The 9,570-nt window shown below is 36.2% G+C and overlaps 1 non-coding gene across 1 annotated transcript; it reads right to left on the bottom strand.

Annotated features, from left to right (window-relative positions):
• Positions 1-8,763: 8,763 nt before the first annotated feature.
• Positions 8,764-8,871, bottom strand: LOC148567493 (small nucleolar RNA R71). The gene has a single exon (XR_015881516.1). It is a non-coding gene; the product is annotated as a small nucleolar RNA R71 (small nucleolar RNA).
• Positions 8,872-9,570: the final 699 nt, after the last annotated feature.

The raw sequence follows: 9,570 nt of genomic DNA, 5'->3' as shown, positions 1-9,570 counted from the left end.
TGCTTAAATGTATGCTTGCCATGCTTGTTCTGTTTCCAGAAATAAAAGAAAAGTTTGAACAAAAGTAACTCAATTCCATTTGGTAAGAAATCAAATAAGATTAAGTGGTGGTATGCATGTTTGATTGAATAGTCATCTCACTAAGAAATAAAGTTAGAATTGTCACTTTTAGTGGAAATTAGAATGCTGTCTATGGATCTTGATGAATAAATGTCTTTGGCCATGAAAAAGAAAGAAAAAGAAGAAGAAAAAGCCACTGAAAAAGGGCAACCAAAAAGCAAAAAAAAAATTTGAGAAATTAAGCTAGGCACCAATGGTTTGAACTTCTGAGACAAATGCCTGTGGTGTTTATGTATTAAGGATATGCTTGGATGAATAGGTTCTGAGGAGTGTTTCAACACTTGGTAACTTGGGTTAACTAACCCGGGATTATCAACCAAAAGTCCATTATCAAGAGCAACCTAAATACAAAACATTTAGTCACACAAAGAGGTGCTGGGCACCAATGTCTCAAGAAGAAATGTGAACTAAAATGCCTGTAGTGGATATGTGTAGTGCACTAATAAGAAAAAGAAAATGCCAAAGGCTTGAGCAACACATGACACTGAGCAACAAGGAGCAAATAAGCTCAAAGAAAAAGAAAACCAAAGAAAAGAAACTTGCCAAGGATATGTGAATAACAAGAGGCCATAAGCAGTGTTTTAGTGGAAACATAAAAAGTGACATTCTTACCTAAGAAACAATAAAGTGATGCTGCAACAACTTTCTGCATGAACACCCCATTAATCAATGTCAATTACTTACTGATATGGCTAATGAATTTATTTTCTGTTTCATTCTTTCTTCTCAATAATTCAGAACTTGCTTGGGGACAAGCAAGGATTAAGTTTGGTGTTGTGATGCCAAGGCATCTTAGGCTAGTTTCACTAGCCTTTTTCTTTTATTTTTAGTTGTTTTAGGCATTTTCTTGAGCCTTAAGTAATCATTTTGGGCCAAATAGTCATGCTTGTCTTAAATCATTCAACATGAAGATTTTGATGCAAATTCCATGAGTTTTTAGTTATATTCCTTGAAAGCTATAAATGGAAGAATTCTCATGAATTTTTGCAAGACTTTGATGCAATTGTTTGGATGATTTCAGGGAAGAAGAGGCTAGGCAAGGAAGCAACAAAATCAATAAAGGAAGCTTGAATATCACATGTGGAGTTTAAGTTCCAGTTTAAGCTTAAACTGGAACTTAAACTACCAAGCCATATAATGCTGGAATTGAAGTTTAACCTCCAGTTTAACCTTAAACTGGAGGTTAAACGCCAGAACCAGGAAGAGTACCAGGGAGCCATTCCACGTTTAAGCTCCAGTTTGACCTCAAACTGGAGCTTAAACGTGTTCGACAGCTTTTCTACTCCAGGGTTGCTCTCTCCATTTCCACGTTTAACCTCCAGTTTGACCTCAAACTGGAGGTTAAACGTGTTCGACACCTCCAGGGCTACCATTCTAAGCTTCCACGTTTAACCTCCAGTTTGACCTCAAACTGGAGGTTAAACGTGTTCGACCTCCAGTATGCCTCCACCCTTTTCCATGTTTAACCTCCAATTTGACCTCAAACTGGAGGTTAAACGTGTTCGACCTCCAGGGCTGCCCTTCCTTTATCCACGTTTAAGCTTCAGTTTAACCTTAAACTGAAGCTTAAACGTGTTATATGGAACAACTTGACCATGCCTTCTTCAAACATAAATAACTTGAGCTACAAAACTCCAAATGAGGTGATTCAAAATGCATTGGAAAGAAGACATCTAGAGCTTTCCAAGCATATATGGCATGCATGGTGGATACTAAAAATTGAGGGAGAAAACAGCCCCGTAATGTGCATAGAAGAGCATAGTACCAACATGCAATCAGGCCAGCTGACCTCTTCACCTTCCATGGAGTATAACTCGAGTTGTAGAGATCCAATTGAGGTGCTTCCAGTTGCGTTAGAAAGCTGACATCCATAGCTTTCCAACGAGGTATAATAGTCTATATTTGGCATCAAATTGGCAAGGTTGACAAGAGAACAAAGTGACGACTCAAGAAAGGGGGTGCAACATTTGAGTGTAGTTTAATGGATCATTATCCTTTTTGGATCAATTATGTCACTCAGCCCTTCAAGCAAGCAAGGCCCATCAACAACACCAAATCAAGGCCACAAGAATCATCTAGAATAGTTTATTTTCATTTGATTGTAATTTGCTTTGAATTTCATTTTCATTTTGTAATTCAGGGAGCCTATTTAAAGGCCTTAGTTCTGCATTTGAAGGGGGGGATTGAAGGGGAATCCAGCCCCTGATGGGGACCTTAAACTTTTACTTTCACTTTTAGCTAGTTTTCCTTTTCTTTGTAATTGAATTCAGAGCTATGATTCACTAAACCCCCTTTCATTGGGTTAGGGAGCTCTATTGTAATTCAATGAATCAATAATAGTTTATCTTCTTCTTCAATCTTTTCTCTTGAATTTTGTTAGAAAGATTCTCGATCTAATTCCATTGAGTAGTTGTCTTGGGAAAGAAACTACTCATACTTGGAATCCTTCGGAGCCTTGGGAAAGGAATGGAGGATTCATGCTAGAGAAGCTTTCTCACAGTGGATTGGATTGGGGTTTGGATGGATATTGTGACATGTAATCCTACCAAATTGTGGTTCATGAAATTGTGTGGTATAATCAGTGATCAAGCATCATCTCTTCTTATGAACATTTAAACCAAGGGATTGGGAATTTGTTTGTTTTTAGAGAGCATTGGTGAGCCAAGGAATTGGGATCCAATCATATAAGATTGCCAAGCAAAATTCAATGAATGCATTGGTTGAGGAAGAGATATACATGTTTTGATTCGGAGATTTCAATATCTCCTAAACCCAATGAATTCCCCATTTCTGATTTCCACTTTCTCTTTACATTCTGCAACTCCATTCTTGCAATCACCCCCATTCCCTTTTAATTTCAGCAATTTACATTCTGCTCTTTAATTCATTGCAAAATTTAAGATTCCGCCATTTCAATTCCTTGTCATTTACTTTTCCCGCCAATTTTACATTCCGCAATACTCATCTCAATCTTGATTCCGCTCAACTAGAACACACTTCTAATCCGAATTGCTCACTCAACCAATCCTTGTGGGATTCGACCTCACTCTATTGTGAGTTTTTACTTGACGACGATAACCGGTGTACTTGCCGGAAGGAATTTTGCCGATCGTGCAATTTCCTAAGTCGTAGCATAACAAGATTATGCGCATCATAAGTCGGACCAGCGAGAAGCATGCACTAGAAGGGACACAGTTCAACCCAAAAAGCCATGACTCCACGACAAGGCTAGCAAAATTGTTCAGACTAAACTAAAAAAGGTTCCACGAGAACACTAGAAAGTTGTCGAACAAAATTATCCCGAAGATCACCTCAAATAAACACACACAAGGTAATCAAAAAGAGGTCAGACAGCATCATTCCAACACTCAGAGGAACAAGCTACTATAATAAAAATATTCAATACTCAGAGGGCCACCTGAACTCGGCCTCAATGAATTGAAATGGGTTTGTTTTTTGCCAAAATAAAGTTGCTAATAAAAGCAACCAAATGTCAGAAGTCACACCATACAGAGTTACAAAAATCAAAAGAGTTCAAAGGTCCACAAGTCGGACCATGCAAATCAACAAATTACAAAGGGTCCAAGCTCTCCTCAACAGCAGCACCCTGAGTCGTAGAGGGAGGAATGGTCTTCAAAGGGGTCGCATCTACAGTTCCATCCTCCTAATTTAAAATCTAAACATCAGGATCAGACTCCGGATGGCCGACCTCAGCAGCAGGAGTGGAAGAAGTAGTGGCAGTAGAAGCTTTGAGTGCCGACACATGGGGAGGACCTTCCTTTTTATCTTCATCCGTGGCAGGGACAATCTTACCATCTTCCACGATGTTGTCCAAACTAAATAGAGTCAGGTCGAGCTCAGGAGAAAGAACTCGGACCTAGGCTTTTAAGTTATCATAGGCATCTGTCACACTACATACAAGATGGCCCTGGAGCTCAGCATAATCAGCATGAGCAGACTCTAGCCTCTCCCTGGTCTTCAGCAGTTTGCCATAAGTGCGAATGATACGTGGTCAGGAGGGCATTTTTGTCATCTTAGAGTTAAGGGACAGAATGGTAATCTCGTCACATTCAAAGATCTGAATACTAGAAGAATCATACCATGCCGGTCTTGGACATCTAGAAGACCAAGAGTTCGTCTTAAAAATAGAGGTGCTGAAAGGGCGACAACTCATAAGGCCCAATAGGCTAAGTCAGGATAGCAAGAAGCCCAATAATGCTTTTCAAATTCAGTGGGAGGCATAATTTATTATTTATTTCAAATTTATTAGGCTTTTATTTTAATTTATTTTTCTATTAAAGTTTGTTAGAAGATTTGATTTAGTTATAATTTGCTTGGTAGTATTTTTAGGATTTTAAAATTTAAATCAAATCTGATCCAATCCAATAAGATCAAATATGATTTAAATTAGTTATCATATCTTTAGGGTTTTAAAATTTAAATCAAATATAATCTAATCCAATAAGATCAAATCTTATTTAAATTAGTTATCTTATCTTATCTTTTAGCTAGTTTGTTTGGGGTCTATTTAAACACCTTCTGGTGAGACAATTTTGATAAATTTTGATGAATAAAATTTCCTTAGTGCTTTATGCACTTTTTTTTAGTGTGATTAAGTGAGGTGAGTGATTGATAACTTTTTCCTTGACAACTTAAACCCTAAACCCTAAACCCTAAACCCTAAACCCTAAATCGAAGCCCAATTAGCGCGCTCTAAATTGCATTGGAAAGTAGAAATCCTAGGCTTTCCAGCAATATATAATAGTCTATTCTTTGCTCGAGATTTGATGGCCCAAAATGGCGTTCAAAGTGAGCCTAAAACATCTTGGTGTAAAACGCACAAACAGGCACCAGAATTGGAGTTAAACGCCCAAACTGGCACCAAAGCTGGCATTTAACTCCAGGAACCGCCTATGCACGAAAAAGCTTCAATGCTCAGCCCAAGCACACACCAAGTGGGCCCCGGAAGTGGATTTCTGCACTATCTGCACTTAGTTACTCATTTTCTGTAACCTTAGGTTACTAGTCTAGTATATAAACTACTTTTAGAGATTTATTTTACATCTATTGACCATCTTATGCTATCATAGACTATTGTACACGTTGGGAGGCTAGCCTCACAGCCATGCCTAGACCTTTTTCACTTATTTATTTTCGACGGTGGAGTTTTTACACCCTATAGATTAAGGTGTGGAGCTCTGCTGTTCTTCATGAATTAATGCAATTACTACTGTTTTCTATTCAATTCACGCCTACTTCTTCTCCAAGATATACTCTCGTACTTAATTCAGTTAAGTCAGAATGAAGGGGTGACCCGTGACAATCACCCAATCTTCGTTACTCGCTTAGCCAAGATCGCATGCCTGACAACCACAAAGCGGTATACATGATGTTCAATGTAGTCATTGGATGACAGCCGGAGTATATTCTCTTGGATATCTAATACACGGACTGAGTCGATGAGATTAGTATCTTCGTGGTATAGGCTAGAATAATTGGCAGCCATTCCTGGGATCCGGAAAGTCTAAACCTTGTCTGTGGTATTCCGAGTAGGATTTGGGAAGGGATGACTGTGACGAGCTTCAAACCTGTGAATGTTGGGCGCAAGTGACAGTGTGCAAAAGGATCAATGGATCCTATTCCGACGCTAGCGGGAACCGACAGATGATTAGCCATGCGGTAGTTGTACTTGGTATTTTTCATCCGAGACAAGAAATCTGACAGTTGATTAGCCATGCAGAAACCGTAGAGGACCAGTTTCACTGAGAGGATCTTACAGCTTGCCATGGAAGAAAGTAACGCATGGTTGGAAGAAGGCAATAGGAAAGCATAGGTTTAAAAGCAACAAAGCATCTCCAGACGCTTATCTGAAATTCCCACCTATGAATTACATAAGTAACTTTATTTTATTTTATGTTTTATTTATATTTTAATTATCAAAACCTCATAACCATTTGAATCCGCCTGACTGAGATTTACAAGGATGACCATAGCTTGCTTCAAGCCGACAATCTCCGTGCGATCGACCCTTACTCACGTAAGGTTTATTACCTGGACGACCCAGTGCACTTGCTGGTTAGTTGTACCGGAGTTATGGAAAGTGTGAATCACGATTTCGTGCACCAAGTTTTTGGCGCCGTTGCCGGGGATTGATCGAGTTTGGACAACTGACGGTTCATCTTGTTGCTTAGATTAGGTACTTTTATTTTATGTTTAAGCTTTTTATTTTTATTTTCGAAAAAATTATAAAAATTTTTTTTAAATAATATCAATGTTAATGTTTAGTTTTCCAAAATTTTCTTCATGATTTTTAAGAATGAATTCTAGAGTTTCATAAGATATGTTGAAACCTGGCTGGCTGTTAAGCCATGTCTAATCTTTTGGACCGAGGTTTCCACTTATCTTTGCAGGAGCCTTTTGGTTCCCATCAATTTGGCTATTGTATGTACTGCTCTGCTAAAGCTTGGCTGGCCATTTGGCCATGTCTAATTCTTTTGGACCGAAGCTTTAGACTAACATTGCATGATTCCTGGAATTCTCATTAAAAATTTTGTATCCCTTTATTTTCTTTTCCAAAATAATTTTCAAAAAATTACAAAAAAAAATTTTAAAATCATAAAAACCGAAAATTTTATGTTTCTTGTTTAAGTCTAATGTCAAATTTTAAGTTTGGTGTCAATTGCATCTTTTTTGTTTTCTTAAAATTTTCGAAAACTCATGCATTGTGTTCTTCTTTGATCTCCAAGTTGTTCTTGATGATTTTCCTTGTTTAATCTTTACAATTTCTTGTTCTGTGTCTTTTCTTGTTTTTCATATGCATTTTTGAATTATTAGTGTCTAAAGTTTAAAAATTTTTAAGTTTGGTGTCTTGCATGTGTTTCTTTTCTTAAAAATTTTTCAAAAATATGTTCTTGGTGTTCATCATGATCTTCAAAGTGTTCTTGGTGTTCATCTTGACATTCAAAGCGTTCTTGCATGAATTTTTGTTTTGATCTTAATTTCTTATGTTTTGGGTCATTTTGATGTTTTTCTCTCTCCTCATTAAAATTCAAAAATAAAAAAATATCTTTTCCTTATTTTTCTCAAAAATTTCAAAATTTTGGGTTGATTTAGTCAAAAGTTTTAAAATTTAGTTGTTTCTTGTTAATCAAGTCAAAATTTCAATTTAAAAATTCTGTCTTTTTCAAATCCTTTTCTAAAATCAAATCTTTTTCATTTTTTTTCTTAATATTTTCGAAAATTTTAAAATTTGATTTTCAAAATCTTTTTCATATTTTTATTTCATATTTTCGAAATTATTGCTAACATTTAATATTTTGATTCAAAAAAAAAATTTCAAGTTGTTACTTGCCTATTAAGAAAGGTTCAATCTTTAAATTCTAGAATCATATCTTTTAGGTACTTGCCTATTAAGAAAGGATCAATCTTTAAATTCTAGAATCATATCTTTTAGTTTCTTGTTAGTCAAGTAATCAACTTTAATTTCAAAAAATCAAATCTTTTTAATTTCCTTTTCAAATCTTTTTCAAAATAATTTTCTATCATATCTTTTTGAAAATTTGATTTCAAAATTTGATTTCAAAATCCTTCTCTAACTTCTTATCCTCTCAAAATTAATTTTTAAATCTTTTTCAATTAACTACTTGACTTTTTGTTTGATTTTAAAAGTTTTCTATTTCAACCATATCTTTTTCAAAACTACCTAACTACTTTTCTCTCTCTAATTTTTGAAAACCACTAACAACTTTTTCAAAATTCCTTTTAATTAACTAATTATTTTAAAATTTAATTTAATTTTATTTCTCCTCTTAAAATTCGAATTCTAACTTATAATTAAAATAAAAACAAAAAAATACTTTTATTTTATTTTAAATTTCGAATAACTCTCTCTCTCACCTCCTTCTATTTATTTAATTTATTTACTAACACTTCTCTTCTTCTTAAAAATTCGAACCCTCTCTCTCTCTCTCTGTGTTCGAATTCTTCTTCTTCTTCTCCCCTCTTCATTCTATTTCTTCTATTCTTCTACTCACATAAAGGAATCTCTATAATGTGACATAGAGAATTCCTATTCTTTTCTGTTCTCTTCTTTTTCATATGAGCAGGAACAAGGATAAGAACATTCTTGTTGAAGCTGATCCTGAACCTGAAAGGACTATGAAGAGGAAACTAAGAGAAGCTAAAGCACAAAACTCTGGAGAGGACCTTACAGAAATTTTTGAAAAAAAAGAAGTAGAGATGGCAGCTGAAAATAACAATAATGGTGGAGATGCAAGGAAGACGCTTGGTGACTTCACTGCACCCACTTCTGACTTCTATGGAAGAAGCATCTTAATTCCTGCAATTGGAGCAAACAACTTTGAGCTTAAGCCTCAATTAGTTTCTCTAATGCAGTAGAATTACACGTTTCATGGACTTCTATTGGAAGATCCTCATCAGTTCTTGGCTGAATTCTTGCAAATTTATGACACTGTTAAGACCAATGGGGTTAATCCTGAGGTCTACAGACTTATGCTTTTCCCCTTTGCTGTAAGAGACAGAGCTAGGATATGGTTGGACTCACAACCTAAAGAAAGCCTAAACTCTTGGGAAAAGTTGGTCAATGCCTTCTTGGCCAAGTTCTTTCCACCTCAAAAGTTGAGCAAGCTTAGAGTAGAAGTCCAAACCTTCAGACAGAAGGAAGGTGAATCCCTCTATGAAGCTTGGGAAAGATATAAGCAATTGATCAGAAGGTGTCCTTCTGATATGCTTTTAGAATAGAGCATCCTATGTATATTCTATGATAGTCTGTCTGAATTGTCCAAGATGTCATTGGATCGCTATGCTGGTGGATCTCTTCATCTGAAGAAGGCGCATGCAGAAGCCCAGGAACTCATTGAAATGGTTACAAATAACCAGTTCATGTACACTTCTGAAAGAAATCCTGTGAATAATGGGACAACTCAGAAGAAAGGAGTTCTTGGGATTGATACTCTGAATGCAATATTGGCTCAGAATAAAATATTGACTTAGCAAGTCAATATGATTTCTCAGAGTTTGACTAGAATGCAAGCTGCATCCGTCAGTACTAAGGAAGCTTCCTCTGAAGAAGAAGCTTATGACCCTGAGAATCCTGCAACGGAAAAGGTGAACTACATGGGAGAATCCTATATAAACACCTATAATCCTTCATGGAGAAATCACCCTAATTTCTCATGGAAGAACCAATAGAAGCGTCAACAAGGCTTCAATAATAATAATGGTGGGAGAAATAGGTTTGGCAATAGCAAGCCTTTTTCATCATTTTCTGAGCAACAAACAGAGAATTCTAAGCAGAGCCACTCTGACTTAGCAACCATAGTCTCTGATCTATCTAAGACCACTCTCAGTTTCATGACTGAAACAAGGTCCTCCATTAGAAACTTGGAGGCACAGGTGGGTCAACTCAGTAAAAGAGTTACTGAAACTCCT

Source organism: Arachis ipaensis, chromosome B4, assembly GCF_059453495.1.
Source record: "Arachis ipaensis isolate K30076 ecotype BB chromosome B4, ASM5945349v1, whole genome shotgun sequence".
Classification (NCBI taxonomy): domain Eukaryota; kingdom Viridiplantae; phylum Streptophyta; class Magnoliopsida; order Fabales; family Fabaceae; genus Arachis; species Arachis ipaensis.
The sequence above is the reverse complement of the archived record's forward strand: the minus strand, read 5'-3'. Positions and strand labels throughout refer to the sequence as shown.